The 26,064-nt window shown below is 36.7% G+C and overlaps 1 protein-coding gene across 1 annotated transcript in view; it reads left to right on the forward strand.

Annotated features, from left to right (window-relative positions):
- Window positions 1-5,571: 5,571 nt before the first annotated feature.
- The window catches only part of LOC127644655 (BMP/retinoic acid-inducible neural-specific protein 3-like), a 123,236-nt gene continuing 102,743 nt past the window's right edge, over window positions 5,572-26,064 (forward strand). Inside the window, exon 1 of the mRNA XM_052127958.1 lies at window positions 5,572-6,261. The gene's annotated coding sequence lies outside the window, so the exon portion shown is untranslated. The remainder of the gene's footprint in view (window positions 6,262-26,064) is intronic.

The following is a 26,064-nucleotide window of genomic DNA, read 5'->3' on the forward strand; positions in this document are numbered from 1 at the left end:
TCAAAATGTCTGATAGCACTTGTTAGTAACTTGTCAGAATGTTGGTCAATTTCTGGATATTTAAACATTTGGGAACAACATGTTGATTTCCCATCTTTCCCATGTTGCAGAATAGTGCTAAAACAGAGAACAAGCTCAAACAGCTTTTCAAAATAATTAATGTCTGTTTTTTAGCTTTTTAATTAATATGCTGGTTATTATATATGATTGACATGTATATTGTTAGTTGCTTTATAATTTCCTCAAGTATAACGAAGAGAACATACAAAAAGCTAGATCTGAGTGGCAAATTCATGAGACACTGTCTGACAGTTTGAACAAAGCACTAATTATAAGATTGTTAACATGATTGCACATTAAAAACAACAGTTGCAATAATATTCTCTGTGTTAACTCCCTTCTATTTCAAGTGCAATGGTCCATCTCAAGGTTATATTGTCACGTTAATGGTGCTGGTTTACTTTCAAATTTAATACCTGCGATAGAATGCTGTTTTCACAGCTTCAATGTCACGGCAGTGAAGCAAAGACAATTAAGTTGTATAAATATGTAAATATGGAAGGACACATCAACAGGAGCCAGGTAATGACATTTTCAGCCCTGGTTTGGTTTATTCCCAAGTTGTCTCAAATTAGAAATCTTGACGACCAATAGGCCACAGATGGTCAAACTCTACGGTACTCAAGTCTACCGATCTCCTTCTGCTTCTTGCGGCATCACTTTTATATGCCAACAATACACTACCTTGCCAGGTGCTGCATGCTCAAGGGGGTAATCATTGCCTTGAGTGGAAGGTCAATCCATGGCACTGATTGTTGCTGAGATCATGGTCTAGTCTGCGTTTGGATAATGGCAAACGGGACAACAAGGGTGATTCATCTTTATGGGTGAGGGTGCAGACACTCCCCATCGCCATTCGTCTTCTGACACTGACAAAAAAAAAAAATAAAAAATAATAAATTAAAAAATCTCTGGATAGAAACCTGGAAGATCTCCACAGTCAATCTGGAGAAAAGTCTCCTTGAATAAGCATTACATCACTTATGCCATAAAGAAAAATGATGCTTGTTGAGCTAGGAGAGTTACAATTTGAAAAATGAATGTAGATTAACCTAATTGTGCTACAGCCATAGCACTAACATTTACTGAAAACTTAAATGAATGCAATCACTATGCGTCAGGGTCATTCCTTTGACTCATGGAGAATAAATCTAATTGTAAATCTATTGCTTGCCCATGAAGAATGAACTGTTATTGTTGTTGTCCACAAGCTTATGAGCCTGGTAATAATATTTTCTCAATTTTGAATTAAATAATATTAGACTCTAAAATGATCTCTTATGCTAGCATTCAAAATGTCAAAATAGCATGGACTGTATCAGGTCTGTCTGCTTGCACTTCATTCCTTGCAAACAATCATATGATCTATCATGACTATGACTCTGGGCGTATCAGATTAAACAGATTTTCTTGGCTGTTATCCACATTATTTTCCTTCTTTTTTTCTTCTTTTTTTCTGTACATAACATTATTGACTGGCTGTCTGGACAGAACAGACTTGCAATATATAAAACATGATAGATAAGTGGAGAATAGAATATTTAGCTCATAAAATCCTGCTGAAAATAACCTCATAATGCTTATTCATAAAATATTAGCATAAATCACATATTTACATCCAGCTGCCTGAATTTATTACTATGCATAGAGTAATCAGTTTGAATGTCCATCTTATCTCAGAGCTCCCTTAATTATTCAGTTTCTCAATCTTATGAGTTCATTTTCAGTTGTATTTTGAAATTTACAATCAGCTCTAATGTGAAAATCAAACATTTGGTCAATCAGACTATTGTAACAAACCCAAAGTCTGACTTTATTGAAGACAAATTGACATTTGCAGAAATACACAGAATTGTATATTCAGTCACACAATTTTTTGCATTTTAATTCAGTTTAACAGTCCACGGGTTACTCAATTGGTAGTGTAATTTAAAATCTTTACAACTTGACTGTTGCAACACTTTTACCTCCATCTTTTCATGTGTGTGCTTTTTCAGCATAATTTTCTGCAGTGCTTCATCTTTTCTCCAGCTAATTGGATAAGAGGTAACACCTTGTACATGAGTGGAAGGAATGCTCTTATTTTGTCAAACATCTGTCCTATTTTGCAGCTTGGGTATGGCTGGAAGGACACCTACCTTTAAATAAATTTATCATATTGCAGAGCATGTTGTTTTTAGTAAAACTTATTTAAGCAGAAGTGTACCTGTGAGGTAGAGCTTTCATTGAACATACAGTACTGTAAAGTCCAATGGAGACAACAAGAGCAAAGCTGTAAGCAGAAGTACAATATCTACTGAAAATGAAAGATATTCCTACGCTAATGTAATCATTATTTTAATTTCCAAGACAGAAGTTTTATAAATACATGGGGATTACTTTGACTCCTAAATCTAAAAAAATGGGTCCTCTTCAACATGCCAGCAGTGCTTGTGCATCATCCTTCAGTATCTGCTATTATCTAGAACTATATTTTGTCCCTTAACAAAATACTGTGTGCAGCCTACTGTTTGAAGTTAATTTTGTTTGCCATTTCTAACTCAGTCGGAAGCATTGATAGCAGAATGAATTGTGGAGAAAGCTGTGTGTTCTCTGTGTTTGGTTAAAATGTTTGCAGATTATTCTTTGTTAATTTTTTATGAAAATTGTGAGGGGTATTTGTATGTGTCAGCGTTTATGTGTGTATACATTATGTGCAGAAAATATGGTAGAGAAGTGTAGTTAGGAATATTGTGGGTTATACTTTTTAGTAAGAGTGTGTATGTGCAAGAATGTGTGTCTCAAGAACCTCTGAGAAGCTTGTTGCTATTTGTCATTTTAATAGAATCTCTATAAATGTGAACATGCTGTTCTTTTATATTAGAATGTTGTACTGTAGATTTGAAGTGTGATTTGTCTTAGAAAAGGAGCTTATGTCTCTACCTTGCTTCACACTATTTAAAATGCAATTATTTTATTATTATATTTTATAAAAATATTATAAAAATAATATGCTGGATTTACTAAAAGTTGCAAAACCTTGAGTTTCAGCTGCTTTGACATGTCAAATACAGCATACAGTAAGCCTTATTTGTTTTGCAATGGCTGAGGTTGCTGAAAATACATACCAGTACATAAGAAACTGCAGAAGAAATGCATTACATAGATTTCTCATTGTCACAAAGAGGCTCTTATTTTAGAAGGTGGAATAAAATGGTATCCAATTCCTGTGAAAACTGTACATAGACTCTATAATTTTCCTAAATACTGACATGTCCGGTATAACAGCATGATGTAACATCTGGTTTTGTACCTCCATAACTGAAGATCATGATTTTTACAGCGCATATGTCCACCATTATCATAAACCACTGCCCACACAGTTTGAGTTTTGTTTTGCAATGTACTTGACCAAACTAGGTTATACCATTATGCAAATGTATGTAATGAAAATATTTGCAGAACAATACATATAACAATGCCTAATAGCTTGATTTTAAAGTACCTGAGCAGTGAAAGAATAATGAAGAGTAAATGTTGCTCAAATTTGATATTAATTATAATACAATTGATGTTCTTGTAAATGCTATTAGATGCACTGTGGTGCTTATAGCCTACCTAAATCTGTAAGCAATTGCAATAACAGACACTTTGGTCTATTTAAAACAACATTCTGGACAATTTTTGTCTTTTTGTTAGTTTTTTAAAGATGGGATTGTAGCTTCACTTGTGGAGGCATTTCAGTCATCTGTGTACACATTTGCCTGCCAGCTTTGCTGCTGATTCCAGAAAAGGGACAAGAGTTTGTTGTCATGTCTGGTTAGATTCCTCAAATACAGAGATGAAAGGGGCTCCCATTCCTCAGATGGAATCTAGCATCATTTACTCATAAAATATGGGAAAATAAAGAAGCTGTAACATTAACAGTTACCATGAGCTCAATAATAATGATAATTATCAATAATAATCTTCACTTTACAAAAATGATACATTAACATCAGTTAATGCATTAGATATTGTGAACAAACAAGGAACAACATTTTTTACAGAATGTATTAATATTGGCTAATGTTTATTTCAGAATATAGCCTAAACCTTGGGCTATTCATTTTACCCAATTGCTGGGTTAAACATATTGGGTGGTTCTGTTGGGTTATTCCTAACTTTTATTGGGTTGTTTCTATAATAATGCACCCAGTTGGGTTAAAATTGGTATGGCGAGGACATTTTAAATTTCAACGGTCGACCAGTGCCACTGCCAACAGAAGATACAGAGGTAAGTTAATAGTATCACGTTATATGACCGCTTTTCGTTTTCTTTATCAACATACAATAATAGCTGATTAATTAAATTATTTCCCCTTAATTTTGGGTCTGCTGTATTGCTGCTCACTTGGCTACCGACGTAACACTTGCTATAAAGCCAGCCTATTTTAAACTGTGGCGTAGAAACTATTAATTGGGATGCTCCCCCTCACTTTCTGAGTTCGTCCCGACACTTTTTTTTTTTGTAGAAATTATACATAATATTTCATATATTTGGCGAAGTAATTGTAAGACGCCTCGGCTTTAAGACTCATTATCCGGTGTTGCAGACATGTCAGTTTTTCATCAACTGAAAGAAAAGTATATTGTCATTCTTAAAGTGTAACATTAAAATACTTAAAAGCGGAAATATGAAACATTTCATCTAGAAAGTTATATCTGCAAGGCACTGAATTATATAATAGCCTACACAAATTGGACTCAACAAGATATTACTCCAGGGATCGGCAACCTTTTTGACATGGAGTGCCATTTAATTTATTTTCCTAGTCAATGGCTGTGCCAATGAAGGATTAATAGTGGTGCTTTCCTTATTACATGACGTGTTGTTCTGAAAGCAAAAAGAAACAAATGAAACACGGAATGTAGGCTGTCATCATCGCAGTCTGACCGAAGCAAAGCGGGCGCATTTACTTCCGCAATTCATCGAAAGAGAAGTGCTGCTGACTCGTGATGTGCCAATAGCTTGCACGCGCATCGCGATAGTCATCACACTTAGGCCTATGTATTTTTTCTTTTTCCTCCAATGCCAGGGATTTCTGGCACTTAGAAGATACTAGGCTATAATAAGACTGATTTTTGCCTTTATTATGTAAAGAACAAGACACATCTCTCTTAAAAGACGTTGTTAGTATGAATGTGATTTGCCAGGAGCCACAACACATTTGCAGCAGACAAATTTGGCTAAATCACTGGAAGAAAATCATTTTTGCTTTCATTAGCCATCCTATCCCTCTAGGGCTCACAGAGCTCAATCTATCCTCTCTTCCCTGAATCTCTCTCTCACTCTCTCTCTCTCTCTCTCTCTCTCTCTCTCTCTCTCTCCCTCTCTCTTTTCTTGTCACATCGCTTCCTGCTGTGGGCTCAGCCAATCATAGTGAAAGGGGTGTGGCCACTGGTCTCAGTTGGACAGAGCTCGTTGAAAAGAAAGAAATGCTTTCCAGAAAGACTCTCTTCTGTGTGAGGCTTGGCGTTATAGGGCTTGGCAGTGAGTGATGACTACAGTACAGGCAGCTCGAGTCTAGCTCTACCACTATTCTGGCACAAACACACAGAGACTGTCAATGGATATCACAGATTAACCATGACAGGTGCAGTTTCCGTACCTGGAAGAAGCTGGATAAAGCAAATGAGTTGAGCGGAGGAGAGAGCAGCTTCGTATGGATTTATAATTTTAACCACATCTCTACTTGTATCCTTTTCTTTTTTTTTTTTTAAATCATACAGTTATCAAGACAATCAGAAATGCACTGGTGACTTCATGATTTGTCTTGCCAAGAAAGAACGAATTGCTGGGACTTCCATCCTACAGAACTGGCTTTAAAAGTTACATTTCTTCCGTATTCATCTTTGTTTTGAACTGATCACACAAAAAAAGTAAGGAAAAAGAAAACAACTAATGGCTAACAACATTTTGATTCTTCCAGCCACGTGCATGAAGAACTGTATCTAAATGGAACACACTTAGTTGCCCTCTCTTTGAAGCAAGAAGGTATGTCAATAAAATACCTGGATTACCCTTTTGACTGCCTATTAAAATCACAACGGAGGAATTAAAGGGAAAGCAGGGGGCTAAGTGAGTGGGAACTGCATTTCTCCACTTAAGACAACCTGATTGTTATTATAAGCTGATCGGATACTGTAAAGACTAGAGTGGAACCTCCCTTCACGTTCTGGGTGAGTACTTTTTTACTGTTCACTGGACACACAATCTATACTGGGTTATGCCACTTCACTGAGCTCATCCTATTGGTACATTTTGAGAATCTGTTCTGGCTTAAATGTTACTGTTTGTGGACTCTTATCTGTAGATGTGATCTGTTAGGAATCTGTGCACGCTGCTTTCCCCTTCATCTGATTTTGGATAGCTGCAGTGTCCATCAACAAGCATTTAACAATGTGACATTAACACAAGCAATGGACAACGTAGTTTAGGATCCCAAAAAGAGATACAATTTGAGTGAAGGTGACATACAAGTCATGAAACCACAGAGGCTATAAAATGATTTATAAGAGGTTAGCTGAAGTTTATTTTTGAATATTCAGCTCACTGTAGCTAGTACATGGTGATAAGTTGATGCTATAAATATTGCTGTCTTTCCTTGTCATAGCTGTTATCATGAATGGTGAAGCAGCCGTCTACAGGGCATTTGCCTTCATCTCATTAAATTGAATTGAATTTCATCCCACAATGTTTTCTGTAACTAAATTTGGAGCTTGCCCCAAGAGTTTCCAGCTCCTTGCACAACGACAAGCACCCAGAGGGGTGCTCTCAAAACACGGAAGATGTCTTTTGCTCCCTTTCCAAGCTTTTTCCTTACTCTGAAGTTTTTGATAATAAGTACGAGGAAGAAAAAAGAAAGAAAAGAAAAAAAAGATCAGCAGAAGCAAAGAGATGAAACAAAACCACCCACAGCTCAAAACAGACTCAAAGGATGGATTCCTCACAGTCTGGTTTGGACGTCTGCCTGGACAATACGAGCAACCAACAAGAGAAGGACTGATGTGTAGGACGGAACTGCTTCTGTCTTATTCCTTGATGTTTTGGCCATGCAAATCTTGTATTTTGCAATTGTTTGAGGGCACATGCGGTGCAGTGTGGACGAAGGGGTAGAGCTGGGCTGCATGTCTCACATGTACATTAAGCTTCTTTTCTCACTCTGGCAGTGGCAGAGCAGAAGCACGCTGGCAATTCTACTGTTGTAGGAGAATAGTATGCCTATTTCTGTCAAAATACAAAGCAGCTTTCTTTTTAATCTATTGCAGAAATATTTAAGCTGTTCTTGGTCTCTTTTTTTTCTGCTCCTCAATCTTCTCTTTCTTTTTTGGATTAACAATTGGAAAGCAGATTACTGGTGTAGTTTTTTCGTGGCTTCACAAAAAAAACCCACCAGGCCATCTTTCTGTGGGCAGAATAGTATTTTAAGCATATCAAGAGTAAATCAATTGTTTAGGGACCGATGTACAGTATAGGCTGACAGCACTTGTTCAGCATTTGTCTTTACAAAGCAACACACAGAGAGCAGACTTGTACAGCTTCGATTCTTTATGCAGCCTACAGAGGGAGCAATACACAACTCTTCTAACAAGCACTCTACAACCTCATACCAACAGAATCATATTCCCATCACTAGCCCCTTTAAGGAATAGTTCACCCAACAATGGAATCCTTGTGTATTTAAAAACCTATATTCATTTATTTCTGCAGGTCACACAAAATTAGATTCTAGGTAGAATGTTGGCCTGAGTCACCATTCATTTTATACTGATTTTGTGTTTCACAGAGAAAAAAAAGAAAGTCATACAGGTTTAGAAGAACATGAGGGGCAATTTGCATTGGTAGGTTATATAAACTGGGTTACATATACTATTTAAAACTATGAATAATACTGTTATACCAAAGCCATTGAAGAAAACAAACAGCATGGCTTCCAGTAGGAGATGACAGTACGATTATCAGTTTGAAATATTGATCATGTTATTGGAGAGAGATTCACTGAGGTCCATCCATTCAGTTTGACATCTAAACATGATTGATTTCCTCTGATACTGTCAAAAAAGATTGAATCCATGCAAGGTGAGGAGATGATGCTGAATATGTCTGCATCTATAATGTGCAGGCTATAGTGATTGGGATTCAAGCCCATGATGCTTCCCTAGTCCGCACTCTCTTCTGCTTACCAAGAAGCCCTCTGAGGTATTTGATGTGTTAAAGTGGAGGGAGAGAACACAAAATTCCATTTCCAGTCCCAGAGGGGGAACCTTATGTGTATTTGCGTTTGTGTGTGCGTTTGTGTATGGCAGTCGTTTGCTGTATAATGTTATTAAAGAACTGTAGATCAGCCCAAGCAATATTCTCAGAAGAAAACTAAATTTAAAGTGCATTCAAAATGGAATTTACTTAGAATGAATAGTGGCCAGTGATATCAATTTGTATTTGCATGTGTTGTTTTGCTAGCTGATTCACTAAAAGAATTATCCAAAGTATGTAATGGAGCTAACATACCCAACAATTGGGTATATTTGCATGGCGCAATTCCTGATCTTGACAATGACTTCATTTTCAGTGCATTTAGCACCAGGTTAAACTGGATTGGTAGTTTGTGAATAAGACACAATTTTTTAATGTAGTGAATTCACCCCTGTATGTTCACTGAAATTGAAAAATTAAAATATAAAACTAGTTTAAGGCTATATCAATCTGAAAAGCAAAGGTGCTTCACAAAGGCAGAAGTATAGAAAAAAAGAACATCATAAAGGTCTGCAGCTTATTGAAATTAATCTGTAGCCGCTTGCCAAGTGCAGTATGTGCCAGTTTTATAATAGTCTCTCACTGCTTTTATCAAAAAACATGTGTGCACAGCTTTAATAGAGAAAAGAAAACGATGTTGAGAAAATGTAACTGAATCTCTTAGGCTGGACTCCATACATACAAAAGAGTGATATATGAGATGGGGAGCATTACAACTAATGTGAGCGGTATTTCAATGCGCAGATTATCATATGGGAAATATTCGGACTTTATCAATATAAAATTCTTACACATGCTTGATAAATTCCGATGATCTTACTCATCACTTTTGTAGCCATGACAATTTTTTAGCAAGCCTAATGAAATGCCAAATTCAAAATAACAAACAAACACCCTTATAACCCCTGCCTGAACTCCTTTGAACTTGTACGTGTTTCATATAAAGGGATGCCAATCAAAGTTCAGAGCTATTGTTATTATTATACTGTATTGTTACAAGGTTAAATGGGAAAGGAGATGGTGGGAACAGGCTGAACGGTCAAAATAATATTTAATGAATCAAAAAGAAAGACAACACATACACAAACATGGCAGCTGAGTGTGGCTCTCGCTCTCTCTCTCTCGAACTGCCACATCCCTCTCCTCGGCTGATTAGCCCGATTGAGGTCGGGCATGCGTAGTCACTTGCTCGCCGGTTCCCAGACATGCCATCGCCTGGTCCTCGATCACTCCTCCACCCTCTGGTGGATGACCTCCCCGGAAGGACCGGAGCAAGTCCTCCGACCCCTGGTGGATGGAATGCCCCTCCGCATTTTGGTGGCCGGTAGGGGGGACTGCCTGGAGCGGTGGAGCAGCAGCTCCCCCTTTCCCCACGGCTGCTCCTTTGGGTGGATGGCAGTGACGAGGACTCCACTACAGCGCATCCCTCCTCCTTTCCCTGCCTCAACACCAATGCAACAAGGTTCAAATGGGAAAGGAGGAGGTGGGAACTGGCTGAACGGTCAAAATGATATTTAATGAAACAAAAAGACACACAACACAAACACACACATGGCAGCAGCATGTGGCTCTCTCTCTCTCTTGAACTGCCTCATCTCGCTGCACTTATCCCTCTCCTTGGCTGATTAGCCTGATTGGGGGCCGAGGGTGAGAGTGTGGGGGCCGAGGGTGAGAGTGTGAGTTAGAGTATACACAGAGTGAGAGTGAGAGTGTGAGAGTGAGAGAGTGTGTGTGTGTAACCTGAGAGAAAGAACTCTGAGCCAATAAACCAAGCGTTTTCGCTTAAATTTATACATTAGTTCAAATATTATTTCATTATATATAAACTGTATATTACTGTGCATCAGTTACATGTGATTTAAAATATTTACATACAGTGCAATTGTTTATTTGTTTGTTAATTACTGTTTTCTAAATATCCACAGTTTTATATATTAGTATTATACATTATACATTAGTTCATATATTATTTAATTATATACAACAGTTAGTTCCGGTCCTCAAATCTGACAAGAGATGTTCCATGAGCACTGATGGTCTGACACCATCAGCACACGGACGCTACACAGTGTGTGTATCACTCTGCTTGTGTTTGTCATCCTTAACTAAAGTGAAGGGCAGTGCATACGTGTTAAGAGCTCATTTAGGCTATGTGTCTCATTTAACATACATTTATTTTACATTACATATGTTAGTCAGCAGGTGGTGGCAAAAGATATATTTATACATTAGTTCAAATATTATTTCATTATATATATATATATATACTGAGTATCAGTTACATGTGATTTAAAATATTTACATACAATGCATTTGTTTATTTTTTGGTTAATTACTGTGTTCTAAATATCCACAGTTTAAATCTGTTGATTAATGTTATACATATGTTTCTACTCTGTTTGATTTGATTAAAACTTGTGCTTTGGCAACATTGTAACAAAATCATGCCAATAAAGCAATTGAAATAAAAAAATAAATTAATTAAAAGTGAGAGTGTGAGTGAGAGAGTGTGAGTGTGTGTCCAGGTATTCCCTATGTTGAGGGGAACAAATGTCTCCACAAGGATAGTAAAACCGGATTTTTTTTACATTGTGTGGACAAACAGTCGGTCCCCATGAAGAAAACAGCTGATTAATCATATTAATCTGTTTTTTGAAAATGTAAAAATGCAGAAAGTTTTCTGTGAGGGTTAGGTTTAGGGATAGAAAATCCTTAATAAAGTTTGTACAGTATAAAAATCATAATGTCTATAGAGAGTCCTCATAAAACATGAAAACCCAACGTGTGTGTGTGAGTGCGTGTGTGTGTGTGTGTGTGTGTGTGTTTGTGTGTGTGTGTATGTGAGTGAGTGGGTGAGTGTGAGTGCGAGAGTGAGTGAGTGTGGTAGTGTAAGTGTGAGTGAGAGAGAGAGCGTTTGAGTGTGTGAGAGTGTTTAAGTGTGATAGTGTGTGAGAGTGTGTGTGTGAATGTGTGAGAGTGAGAGATTGAAAGTGAGAGATTGAGTGTGAGAGTTCGTGAGTGTGAGTGTGTGTATTTAATTTTTTATTTAACTTTATCATACAAAACTTCATTGAAGAAATGGCAATGGAAATGCATGTGTGATCTCAAACTCATAATATCTATCATAATGCATAAAAGTATGTAGCAGGAGTTCCCAGTATGAGAGTACCATACAACAACAATAATAATAATAATAATGAAATATTATTGTATAACAAATGAATAAATATAGATATAAAACAATATATAAGAATAAATATACATTAAAGGGGTTGAAATTTGTGCACAAAACAAAAATAAACGTTACAAATTATGTAAATAATTTGAAACTCAAATATCAACCCCCTTTTCTTCAATTGTTTTTCAGTGCATCAACACTGAATCCTAATCTCTTGAAATATTACACAAATAAGTAACTTTTATTTCTATATGGTGTCTGGTAGTCGAAACATTATACCAAACCATATATTTAATGTTTTGTGTATATCTTTTGCACTGTGTTTGTTTTAACTAATAGTGGGAATTTTATAAGCCAGCTCTTCAGTAAAGTCTCATTAGTGTCCAGGACTCTTTCATGTTAGTTATCATATGATGTATTAAGTAACTCATTATATAAGCTTCAGTAGATTTCAATCTAATTTAAAAGGGTGATCCCAAGTCTACTCGTTTAATGGCGGTTACATTTAATGTAATTTCCTGCCCAGAATAATCTAAAAAGTCCTATGATAAAAGGGCATATGTTTGCAGACATCTCATATGTCATATGATTCATCTTTTTTAGCTAACCAAAATCCCTCAGTTACCGTCATATGAAATCCATAATTGTAATTGTAGCAGTAGTACATTAAATCAGTAAAAAAAGTGTAGCGTCAGTAAAATATATGAAAATATTGAAATAATTTTTTTCTTCTTTGTGGACAGTTGAACAGCTGATTCTTATCTTTTCATATTGAAACACTTATAATTTGTATAGATATGTGAAAACAACGTAAATTGTGTGGATTTGTGTGGAAACAGTTTGGATTTGATTGGGCGAATTCACTTCACACTAAGCCATCCGCAGCCCATCCTGTTATGCGGTATGCAGTCACATTTCCGAATCAACCATGACATGAGGCATAAAAAATCGGAATACTTCCTGCCTGCTGGTCAAGGGCCAGGAGGAAAATTATGTATTTGACAAAGAGTCAAAGATCAAAGGCAATGATTAACCAGGATGCATAGATCTCCCAGTGCAGATGATCACAGGAGTCTCCACCAATCAGCCCTAGCAGCAGGGCCCCATCTCTAAGTTTTAATTGGTTGCTGTGTACCAGCCGGCCTTCACAGACCTCAAGCTGGAGGCCATTGTGTATGGCGGCAGGGTCCGTTATCGCACTGCCTGTGCTGTTCTCACTGCAAAGAGAATTTGTGGCAGAGAAAGTTTGTGTACGACCAAGCATACAATGTAATGTGGTAATGGTCATGGCAATTCAAAATGGATGTCTTATCAAGGAACCTATATCTTCAAAAGATATGTATCTTCAAGACCATGGCTATGTACCTAATAGCATATTAACATACTACTCTTACCAATTCTGCAGTATATACTATATAAACTATGCACAGAATTGTATGTAAGCACAGAATGAAAAAAAATAAAACAGAATTTGATTAGTTGAATACATTATTGTAATATAGGCTACTAGTTCATTCATCACCAAACTATTAGCACAGCAACCATACAACTATCATTTATTGTCAAGCATGAAAATAGGAGAACTTTGCTAGCTAAACTCTTGAAGAGGAAGAATCAGAAGAGATGGAAAAACCATTGTATCACACACCAAAAGGCTGTCATTGTCTGTGTCCCAATCCCTGGTCTCTGGGAGGCAAGACCAACCCTCCTGGCATTTCACTCGGGCTCCCTCTGACCTTTCAATGCAGCAATGTGATGCACATAACCTATCGATCAACTCCTGACCACTTTCTGTCAGAAGACAAGTACTGTACTGTACCATTGTGCTAGTCGAATCTGAGATATGTGGATCAATGTAAGATTCATGGGCAAGCTTGTTTCCCATAAATTATTAGAACTATGTAAATACATGTGGTTTAAACTGGAATTCTTAGTAGGGATTGCTGCTTGGTTTTGTCAAGAGTGACTTCAAATTGTCATTTTTCACTTCATATAGAGAATTTGTAAATAAAAGTATGCTGAAAAACTAATTAGTGACCCATGCCAAAATCCCAAGTTCTACACAGTTCTTTACTGACTTTACTGTGTATCATAATTAAGATTTGGTATTCTTATTGGCATTCTGAGATGATCATTCTCTATAATAGGTTTTACAAATGTCTTCATTCTGCCTAAGTTCCAATTAAGGGGTTTACGAGATGTTCACTCAAAAATGAAAGTTCCCTTATCATTTACTTACCCTCATGCCATTCCAGATGTGTATGATTTTTTTTCTACTCCAGAGCACAAATTAAGATTTTTAGAACTCTGAAGGTCCAAATATCACATAAAGGCACATAAACTCTAGTGGTTTAATCAATGTCTTTGGATGGGATCCAATCATTTGGGGTAAGAACAAACCAAAATGGTAAATATAGCGCTTTGTTTAACCTTAGAGGTTACCAAAGCGTTCAAGGCGCTAGCCTGCCATTGGAGCAACTTGGGGTTCAGTGTCTTGCCCAAGGACACTTCGGCATGTGGAGTCATGTGGGCCGGGAATCCAACAGCCAACCCTGCGATTGGCAGCTGACCTGCTCTACCACCTTAGCCACAGTCGCCCCGTAAAATATAACACTTTTTAACTGTACATCTTGCCATTGCACTATCTATGTATGATCATGATTTCAAGCTTGATTACACTTACTAGTGCTTGACATGCTCAGAGCACTAGATGGTGCTATAGGAAGTGTAATCAAGCTTGAATTTACGATCTCCAAGGAGGTGGTCTGTTCTCACCCATAACTGGTTGGATTGCTTCAGAAGACATTGCTTAAACCACTGGAGTCATATGTATTACTTTTATGATGCCTATGTGATATTTGGAACATCAGAGGTCTGGTCACCATTCACTTAGGGATGGCCGAAAAAATAAATTCTAAATTTTTATCAAACTTATGGAGGATTCACAACACGATTTTTTCCATTTTTAAATGTACTCAAACATGATTCAAATTGTATGTTCTTTATTAGAATGTAAAGAAGCCCAAGTTCATTTCATTATAGGAAACAAAGGTGTGCTAGAAAAATTACAAATGCTTCACAGAGGGATGTCAACAGTGTGTAAATGTAAAATAAATGAAAATCAGAAATAATAGAATAAGAAAACTGCTAAATAATGCTTAGCCAGTGTAGGTATTCATTTTATTCAAACTAATTATATCTAGAAATGTATCTCTAGAAATCAATATCACAAAATTATCAAGTTTATCTATAATGTACTCATTCACATCCAAAAATATGTGTATATTCATAAACTACAGCAGATGGAGACGCGCCCTTTAGCGGTTCCCTCCAGCGATATGAAATAAATTATCATTACAATTCAACTAGTAAAGTTTACCAAATGATCGCTTACCAAATTTTGGCTATATAGATGCAGTACACATGAAACATATTACAGAACAATGTAATAATTAGCTATCTATCTGAATCATCATGGCAAAAAGAGTGGCAGATGTTTGATTCTCCCATATATAGCCTCTCTATGATTTGAAACGAAGCGCCCATAACTGTTACATAACTAACGTGATTTTATGCAGGTAAAAAGAAAAGAAAGGAGACAGTTCATCAACACACACCGAGGCCTGTTATGGTCTTAAGCCAGTATATACCTGCATGATGTCTGAAGCTGAGCTACAATCACACTGTGTACAATCATACTGGGAATGTTACCAATGTCACGTTCATTTGGAGCACGCCACATATGTGCAGCTGATCAAATCGGGAGCAGCACTAATGCCTCCTACACACTACACGACTTTCAAAGATGTCAGATCGTGGTATCGTTCATATTACACATCTGTCTGTCTTGTCATGGAAGTCGTGGCGTTTTCAAACTACACGACGAATTGGCGACAGGGGTGAACACATTACAAAACATTTCACTATTGACAAATCCCCGATGACTCTGCCTGCACTCCAAATTACGTTTCACAACAGAGTACACGCGAGAAGTGATACGAGATAAGAAAACAAATGTATGATCATGTTATGCGTTTCTGAATATTATGTGTATGTTACTAATTGCCTAAATCTAATCATATATTTTATTGGTTACCATATGAAAAAGGACCTCCTACTGAAACATCTACCTATTTGCTTACCTGATTGTCCAAGAGAATTGGCAATTTCTCTCCAACTCTTCTCTTTCTCCACCCGGTTGTGGTACAGTTCAAAGGAAACATCAAATATGCACTGGTGTTCTTGCCAATGTTCTTCAAATTTTTCCTCCATTTCTACGGTCCAATGAGAATTTCTTGATGCCGCATACATGCTAGCTGATTTTCTGTTGCAAATACATCAGGACTCCTCCCACTGAAACTTCCCATGCCCTGTTTCTTGATCTCTCATTGGCTGTAGGTCAACGCTGCAGTTGTATTCGGTCAAAACACAAATCATATTGCGCAATTTGGAGTCACAGACTGGTCCAGATATTTAACATCCTAGATATCTCGCTGACATCGGCAATGCGTCAGCGCTTCTCTCAAATCGCGTCTTTGATAATTCATACATTGTAATCGTCACTCATGGGAGCGAGCTTCGATTTGCCAAAGATTTCAGGCTTTTGTTGGCGATCTCCACAAAACTGTCGGCGAGCCAAAATTGGGCTTAAAATCATGTAGTGTAAATTTAGCATTAGACAAGCTCTATGCATTATTTGATGTTCCTTATTCAGACTTTGGAGGATTTACGGTGTATCTTAGTATAGCGTTTGCAATATTTTTTTGCAAAATCTTGATCTCTCGATTTAAAAGTAAAATAAAAAATTGTGTTAACCTACAGAGCTGAGATAATCTTCTTAAAATATAAGTTCTGCAGAAGAAAGAAAGTCATACACATCTGGGATGGCATGAGGTTGAGTAAATGATGAGAGAATTTAAATTTTTGTGTGAACTATCCCTTTAAAGCATGTGCCACAAAATACAGTTAGAGCATTCCATGCTTGGCAATTATAAAGAATTAATTTAGAGTTTTGATTAACATACTGAGATGTAATAAAAAAAAATAAAGCCTTGAGAATGAGGCTATAACTGTTTCAGCTTTTTACACCACTGTTACATAATTTTTCGTTGACTAGCAATGCAACTTTTCCACACACAAATATGATAAATTCATTTATGATCAATTAAAAAAGGATGTTAAAACTTACAAACATTACAACATATTGTATCTCTATCATATAAAAAAACTCAGAAAATAATTTAGATCAAACTTCATAATCAAAGATATTGTAATTATTTCCATGAACAAATCTTGATCTGTCTTGCCCTTTGTCTCTTTTCATCTCTTGTATGCACTGAAAGCAGACTAGCTTGTTGCTGATTGGTCGTTTAAGCCATGTTTCTCATTTTGCTTTGTGATTTTGTTTTTGAAAAGGGTAAACATGACAGCTACATTATAGCCTATTGTATTCAATTTCTGTTAAATGACAAAGAGGAAAAGATGAAATGTCATATTCTGAATATGTTTTATAACGAGTTTCACTTTGCCCCATTTATATTCATAGTAGCCTCAAGTGGCTTTATTTATTTATTTATTTATTCATTTATTTTTAAAGGTTTTTGGATTAGATTTTAATTAAATTTGAGAATTATCTTGACTATTAAGAAGGAAAAACATGCATCTATTAGGTTTTATATTACACTGGTATCAAAGACCTGTAAGAAAATTAATTAATTTATGGAAAGTGTCTAACAGTGTTGTGTGCCTCCAATAAAGATCTAAGCAACAATATTTTAGGATAATGTTTACATAAAATACTTGTTTTCACTTTTTTTTTACCACAATAAAAGCTTTTATGGTGAAACCCTTATCTATCAACAAGCATATTTTATTTTCTTCTGAAACTGCATGCTGTTTTGTAATCAATGTAGGTAATCCTTATTGACATCAAATTTTGTTTAGCACTACCGTTTACATATAGAAGTCCTTTTGAAGGACTTAATGAGAATAAGAATTTCTCTGCAATTCATTTGCTCTGTATGTTTGCTTCTCTGAAACCAGAAACATCAACATTTAGATTTTTCCAGCGAAGCTCCTTCCATTATTCATCTGCCATTTCTTTGCCAATTCCTGATGCTAAAATCTAAGTTCACTTTGTACTTTTGAGATGGTCATTAGAATTTTCTTCTTAATGCCTCGATATACTTCCAGAGAACTTCCTTTTTTGTTATTCGTTCAAGGGTAAAAAGAAGTTCTAAACAGTTAAGCAACGGTATACTGTTTCCGAACATTCAGGCACCCACCACACCGCTGTGGGAGGCATATATTTAAATATGAGGACGCTACATGTAAAACTTTAACCAATGTGTTATACAAAATGTGTGATCAATAACTTTATGTCTCATTCTATGAGTAGACTTCACATGAAGTCAGTAAAAAAAAAAGCTAAAACGATGATTTAAAGTAACATATGTATGCAGTATAAAATATTTAATTTGTCTTGGTTATTGTTCTGAATTCATGGCACTAATGCGCTAACACAATATACATGGCCATTATATCGGCAGGTTACACTGCTATTGTGATCTATAATCAGGCTTGGGCAATAACAGATTACTTGTAATGGTGTTAAGTAATCAGGATACAACTATTATGTAACTGTAATCATTACAGTTACATTTTCAAAAAATTGGAATTACTGTCAGGATTAGAAGTTTTAATTTCTGACAAAAGAAATGTTTCCTGACATAAAGTGATACAGACAGCTGTTTGTTTAGAGTGAGAGTTGGTTTAGATGCATGTTCTCTTCGGGTCCTCTCTCATGTCTCACATCGGCACTCTGCTCTCGAGGCAAACAGCTGCTTCATCGTGATGGCCAATGAAGAACATTATTTTCTTGGAAATTTCGATATTATTCCCTCTTTCAAACGTGTGGTCTACCTATTGAATACAGTCTAAAGATAATGAATAGTTCAAAGTACAATTCCCTTTACATACTAACTGCAATACATTTACATTTATGCATTTGGCAGACTAATTAAACAAAAATCATGGTCTTGGAATATGTCTCCAACTGAACAATCATACAGATGCCGGTAAATTGCACCAGGTCCCTAATAACTCTACACGGTGATGTGTTTATGTTGATTGATTTTGACTCACTAAACAACATAAACAGAACTTGCTTTCGGCATCAATGTAGGTGGAGCTCTAGGTCACACAAACCAATGACATGGACCAATAGCAGTAAGGTGTTATGCTGTCAAATAGAACTTTTCTTAAAATTTCGCCCCAGCGAGCTGTTACGAACCACCGTAACGTACGATAAACAAATTTTTTTTGGCCACAGTTTGTTCTAAATGAGTGAGTGTTTGTTTGGCTGCAGACAGTCCCTCGACGTTAAGTTGTAGAACTCTAAGTGCCGGTCCAATGGCTTGAAAATCACTGCACACTGACTCGTCGGAATTTGCTGATGGTTGTGGCACATGACCGGGATTCATTGCAGGAATTCGGCCTGCTGGTTGGATCATTGCAACTTCAGATCCTGGCTGGAGACCAGGTTGGAGTTGACAGGGAGTGCGATGTGAACGCTGATCCAATGCTCCCCTGTTATAAATGACGTCACACCCATTTGTTTCTTTGATTTCGTAAGAAGTATATCGAGGCCTTTATCCTTCGCACTGCTCTCGAAGTAAAGCTCATCTTACCAGCTGGTGTTCACAAGATAAACAGCAGGCAGGTATGAAAACCCTATATTGATTAAATGTCCTTTATAAATGACGTATATTATTGAGAACACGCATCCTTCCATCTATTAAATTCTTTAACTGTTGACACCTCAGCCTTCACTTGGCCATAGTTGTAATCAGTATGAGGTCCCAAGACTTCTTGTACTCTTATCTAAACACAATCCAATTCCCTGGCACCATCTCTTCCTGTATTTGAGTTTCAGTTTCAGATGATATGAGCTACTGTCTGTGCTAAAAGAACCTTTAGAGAATGAAATTCTCATGATAGATTCATGTATTGCTTAGAAAAAAAAAAATGGAATAAGAAAAAAGAAATCTCTTGTGCAGGTTGCTACTCATCCATAATTTTAGTGTCTCAGCGGACTTGAAATTCATGCTCTGCACATCAGAGGTTGGATTCATCCCCCTTTGTGCATGTCTCAGATAGCCAATGATATCAAGGGGCAGGGACTAGTGAAATAGACCTAAGCGAAGAAAAAAAAAAAAAACTAGAGGGAAACGGGGACTGAACGATTTGATGTCTAAATATAGGACTCATGTCTTAACACATATCTCATGCAGACAGTCACCGACTCATCTTGCAGAAGTAAAAAAAAAAGGTATTCTGTTTGTATTTAATCTGTGGGGTTCAAAAGAATGTGTGCTCTCTTCATGTCTCCACCACTGCTCCAGTGCAGTTGCTCAGGCAGATGACTCACAGTTCCTCTCCCACAATACCTACAGGCGTAAATCAGCCTCAGTAGGATTAAGCTGAAAGCGAGCAAGATTAAATGGATCTTGCAACTGTCTTCCCATACATCTTTTCACATGGCTCTCTGCATGGTCCAGACTTTCCTCTTTGTAAAATGGAGCTGGCTCACTCTCTTATGGATGCAATATGCTGATAGGTCAAGATGTAACATAAACTGAAGCGTCATGCCCACTGAGCCTAGGGGAGTTTGAATGCAACTTCAAAAATAAATAAAGTATATTTAGATAATTAAGTTGCATGATTACTTTAGGGCTGGAAAAGTGCTGTATCAGAAATCACCCATTCGCAATTCGAACCTTCCACAGATCATTTGCTTTAATCTAAACACTCTGTCATATACCCACCCCCATGTTGCTTAAAATGTGTATTTTTTTTCTTACAGTTGAACACAAAATGTTGTATTTTTAAAATGTAAAACTGCTTTTTCTTTTTTTTTTCTTATACAACTAAATGCAGAGTAATAACTGGCACTCTACAATTTTGCTTGACTTCTTAAAAACAAATGATAAATATCAGGTTGAGTCCCGAAACTAACAATTTTTTGCTTGTTCTTTAAGTTGTTAAAAGGAGTTTTTTTCTGATTTATATCGGCAACATTTCATATAGCAAATTAAAATGTAATATTAGATTTTATATAATTGTTTTAGTTGATGTATATTGATCTATATATACACTGTAAGTGCAAAAACATTAATGACAATCCACTAAAAAGTTAAAATGGTGCATTATTCTTTACAATTGTGTATTAATTCCAAAAGCTGCTTAGAACACAATCATTACTGTATTTGCATGCAGTGGAGATGAATGACAATGCTGTACGAAATTTTAAATACAGACTATGGAAAGGTCATGGCATTATAGAAGATAAGCAAAGAGAGAAAGGTCACAGATTGTCTACTTCTTCATATCATACTTATGGCATGTAGCTTTTTTTAATAGGCAGATGCTATTTGCACCACAGTGCAAATAGTGGCAGAAATTATTTGCACACAAAGCCTGGCACAAATGATGGTAGATAATATTTGTTCCATGGTGCAATTAATGGTAGATAATTGCACCCTGGTGCAAATAGTTTCAGTTACTATTTGCACCCATAATTAAATACTAACATACAGGATGGCATCACTGAAGTGTGTTTTTTGTGTTTATTTAGAGTCCCACAGTCACAATACATCAACCCCTTCAACCAAACCTAAAAATAACTTTAAATAGCCTTGGTTTTACTGCAGTAACCATGGTTTCATGCGGGAACGAGTGTGATTGACAGACCCTGCCTCTGGATCAAACCCTTCTCTGCACTCCTTGACATTCTCTGTGACCAAATCACTATGATGAAATCAACAATTCATTTTTTTTTCTTCTAGTATTTATTGTAGTATTAAAGAAAATATTATGAGTGGAAACAGGAAATAGAAGGGTTAAAAAGAGTGGGACAAAAGAAGGATTCGAACCGCAGCCACTAGAACAACCCTACACAATCACACACCTTCTTATACCCCACGCCACTGCAGCAACATCTACTGGTTAGTTTTCATATATTTCTGTGGTTCCACCAGACTATAGACCTTTTTCACACTCTGTGTATTGGAACGCAGAAGTAAATAATTGCAGGGTAAACTTTGACAGCAATGAATGGGAGTGAATGGGAGACCACTGCAAATATTATTTTCACTTACCCATTTGCTCCAAGAGCAAAATAAGAAATCCTCTATTACATTTAAATTACTTTCTAGAAGAAGAAACAAATTGAGAGTGGTGGATTAAGACAGAAAAATGGGAGAAAATGCTAAATTTACTGCCACCCTCTCAGGAGCTGCAATAGAAACCCCTCACAGCTGTGGTAATTCTGTTTTTAAAACTAATTCCAGGGTAATATAACAGGAAGCATAATATTATAAACTTACACAATATTTGATACAATTATCACATAAAAATGTTTGGTAGATTTACGCTGCTAATTAATGTGGAAACGAGTCATCACAGTCTGTGATAAAGGTCTATGGGGTGCAAATAGCTGCACTGTTTGGTAGTGCACGTGTGTGTGTGTGTATGTGTGTGTGTGTGTATGTGTGTGTTTGAGTGTGTTTGAGAGAAAAAGCAAGAATGATGTAGACCGAAAAATTCAACAATTGCTATGAGCAAAGAATGCAAATAAAAGAGGGTCACCGGGGCCAAGGTTCAACTGTGGATCTCAGACATATTGCTGGTAACAGGTCTTGTGTTTCACATGCATGTTGACCATGGTGGTCGGAGGACGAATCTCATTTGCCTAAACTGCTTCATCACACATTTCTTTGCCTACTTACCTTTTTAACAACAATGTATAATTACTACATATACATGCACGGCTAATCCAGATACAAGGAAAACATTATTCGAGGTAAAAAGTACTTTTCTCATTTGTTTCCAAGTCTTCACAGAATTACTATTTTATGATGCATTAATACAATTTTGATGCTGCTGGGTTTTGACTCCAAAGCAGATCTGTAAATAAAATGATACTTAACTGTTAATTAACTGCTTGTTATGATTTTATGTCGATAAATCCACCACACAGGGGAAAAAAATTGCTTATTTTCGCTAATTTTGGTGAGGTAAATGACTTATTTTGGGCTTGTTTTTCAAGATCATCTAGCTTGTTTCACTTGTGAGATCTGGCAACACTGCTATTGATATTTCACCCAGCCGTTAGCACAGAGTACTGTCATTTTAAAAATAACATTATTAACTGTTCTTTTTTTTAGTTCTAACCGGTAACCTTTTGAAAAGTAGGCTGCGGAACTTCTGAACTGGAACGGAAAAACTAAAATTTTTGCTTAGAAAAATTTTGTTTTTAGTCCCGGCCCAGCACAATATATGCAGAATATGCACAACAGGTTGTTAACTTTATTTATTAAACGGCTCTCTGTAATACTCTATTCTGATTGGTCAATGGCACCATTCAATGGTCCAACAATTGCTCTGTAACATCCGCATATCCAGGGATTAAAACGTATCATACCGCTCATGCGGGTACTGCGAACAGCCTCTCCTGCTTCTTGGATGTGCAATTTCTATAAGTAAGCTAATAAAATAATTTCAGCTCAAATCATTGTTCATTGTTCATCATGTCCATTTATTTGGCAAGTAGTCTTGTAATACGCTGAATAATGAGCAGTCAGATGGTCATGTTCTCAAAATAAACACCAACAGAACTTCGACACAAACTGGAGGTAGATTTCAGCTGTTCAGCGATTTCTTTCATCTCGCATACAGTAATTACACAATTTCAGCACAAATCAATGTTTCATGTCCATTTATTTGTTTATTTAGCAAGTAGTCTTGTAATAGGTTAAACAATGAGCAGTCAGATGGTCATTTTCACAAAATAAACACCAACAGAACTCTGACACAAACCTGAGGTAGATTTCAGCTGTTCAGTGATTTCTTTCTTCTTAACTTACCTAATCTCAATGAAAATCTGTATTATATGCCCACTTGTTTATTTATTTGGTAAGTAGCAGTGTAATAGGCATGATAATGTACAGTCAGTCGTTTGTTATCGCAAAATAAACCTTTCAGGCCTTCAGGATGATACAAGATCATCCTGATCACCCTGTTGGGGTTTATTGTGCATTAGTACAGAAAAGCCCAGTTCCGCAATGAGAAACATTCTGCCTTGATATTAAAAATTTTTATTTTTTTTTATTTTGGATAAGCCGTATTCAAAACCATTGTAAAATGACTATAAATGTATACCTGCAAGCACATATTTTATATTAATGTGCCAAGTTGCTACAGTATGGTTCTTGGCAACTCCACATAGGGTAAAGAGATTGTTTATGTTGTTAATTATTAATAATAATGTCTTTAATCATATTGCTGTTGCTGTTTTATAAAAGGCTGCTTTACATTGTGCCTAAGCACACTCTTTAGCATTGAAAAATCACTGTACTGCAAGTCTTCTCATGGCTTATTTTTTAATTTCTTTATGTATAATAAACAGCCCACTCACTCTGTACATAATATTTGGAGGTTGTAGTTTCCTTGTCCCATATAACCAACTGTATGTTGGCAATAATTTGGTTGAAAACTAGCTGAGATAAGATGCAGAAGACCAATATTGAGGTAAGGACTTCTCCATTGCTCCAGGGCACACTGTCAGCAGCATTATCTCAACCACCTCGAACACTTTAGTCAATTCCCTCATCCCCGACTGCTGAACATGCTCTTCTGCTGCATGTAATTAAAGACCCTAACTTCAATCCACCATTTACTGGGTATAAATTCACTCGCCTGCCGCAAAATCTCCTGCAGCAATTTGCTATACAAGCCAATGTAGCAGTTTCCATTCATATATTATTGGCCGCATTGAATTTCTGTGTGTACTTTTAAAAAGGCTTCCATTCTGGATACTGGGGTTTAGATGGTATTACCATCTTATATGGACCTATACTGTGGAATTAGCCGGTGTTGCAATATTTGAAGTACTTCGGAGTACAATGTAAATGTCTTGCTACATGAATATGGTAACCATGCAGTTCCATATACAGTATTCACTACAAAAATTGAAATGTGCTGTTAGAACTTTAAAGTAATATTTCACCCAACAATGAACATTCTGTAATGATTTACTCACCCTTATGGTGTTAAATTACAGTATTTACATTTGGCAGACGCTTTTATCCAAAGTGACTTACAATGCACTTATCACAGGGACAATCCCCCCAGAGCAACCTGGAGTTAAGTGCCTTGCTCAAGGGCCCAACAGTGGCATCTTGGTGGTGCTGGGGCTTGAACCCCCAACCTTCTGGTCAATAACCCTGAGCCTCAACCACTGAGCCACCACTGCAGTATGTTTTTTGTTTTTTTGGTGAGAGGAATTTGGATTATTGGAGAGAAAGAGAGATCGAGAAAGAGGAGAGAGGTCTGGATTTTTTTGGGGGGGGGGGGTTTTCAGCTCATCCAGTTAATATCTGCCTTCCATAGCTTATACATTGGCATGCAGTCTCTCAGAATGGCTTCACACAACCCCTATGGCACCCTGGCCAGAGATTATGAAATATGTGTGACTGAGAGGCAGTCAGTCCACCAAGTGTGAACGGAAATGCACTATAGACAATGACAGTAGAGTGTTTTCTCACAAAACGCTTATGTAAAAATATATAGAAATGTGTCCAAATTAATGGAGGTGAAGGTTTTACAGACAAAATATTCTTGGTGATGGCATTTTTAATTCATATTGCAAGTGCAAATAGAATAAATAAACTTTTTTTTCCCCATTGGTCACAACCAGGGGGTCAGGTGCATTCTTTTTTGCAAGCAACATATAAGTAATACAAAACTCTAATTTTAGAGCACACCTAACTGCATGGAATAGAACTATGTATCTGTCTACTGCAAGGAGTTCAAATATAAAGTGGCATTTACAATGATTGTGAAAAATTACCTCTGAAACTGAGTGCCCTTGAAGTCATGTACTTCCAAAGCTCTGAATTGAAATACATCTCCAGCTCTATGAGAACAGCTCACTCACAATTAAACTTTTCAGCTACTAAAAGAGCAGTTCCTATACAGGCCTACTAATGGTAGAAATCACAGCACAAGGAATTAATGTATTCTCAAATGGTTAAAGGAATCTGAATTCATATCCCAAATCATATGAACACCTCTGAAAATAAAGTTGTAGCATCAAGTAACAGAGTAACAGAGCTAACATATTACATTCAAGACCAGTACATACAGCATGTAATGCATTATTCAGTAATCGTTGTACTGCATACTGCAAGTCAGCAACTATTTCAGTCAGTTAGACTGTGTCAGCAGTCAGGCTTGAAAGTGTCCCCAAATGACCTGCCTGTATTAGGCTAAATGGCCACCTTAAACAGTGTACCAAAATCAACGACCATGGGCACTTGGCACCATATTCCTCTGGATTGTTCCAGATGAAAAGTCTTTCAAAAGTTTTCTCCATTTCGCAACACTGTCTGGTTTGATTATATCCCTTAGCAACTTGACACTTCATCCATATTAGCTTGTTGAAGCATTCAGTCTTCAATCCCACAAAGAGAATAGCAATATAATTTTACAA

Source organism: Xyrauchen texanus, chromosome 6, assembly GCF_025860055.1.
Source record: "Xyrauchen texanus isolate HMW12.3.18 chromosome 6, RBS_HiC_50CHRs, whole genome shotgun sequence".
NCBI lineage: Eukaryota > Metazoa > Chordata > Actinopteri > Cypriniformes > Catostomidae > Xyrauchen > Xyrauchen texanus.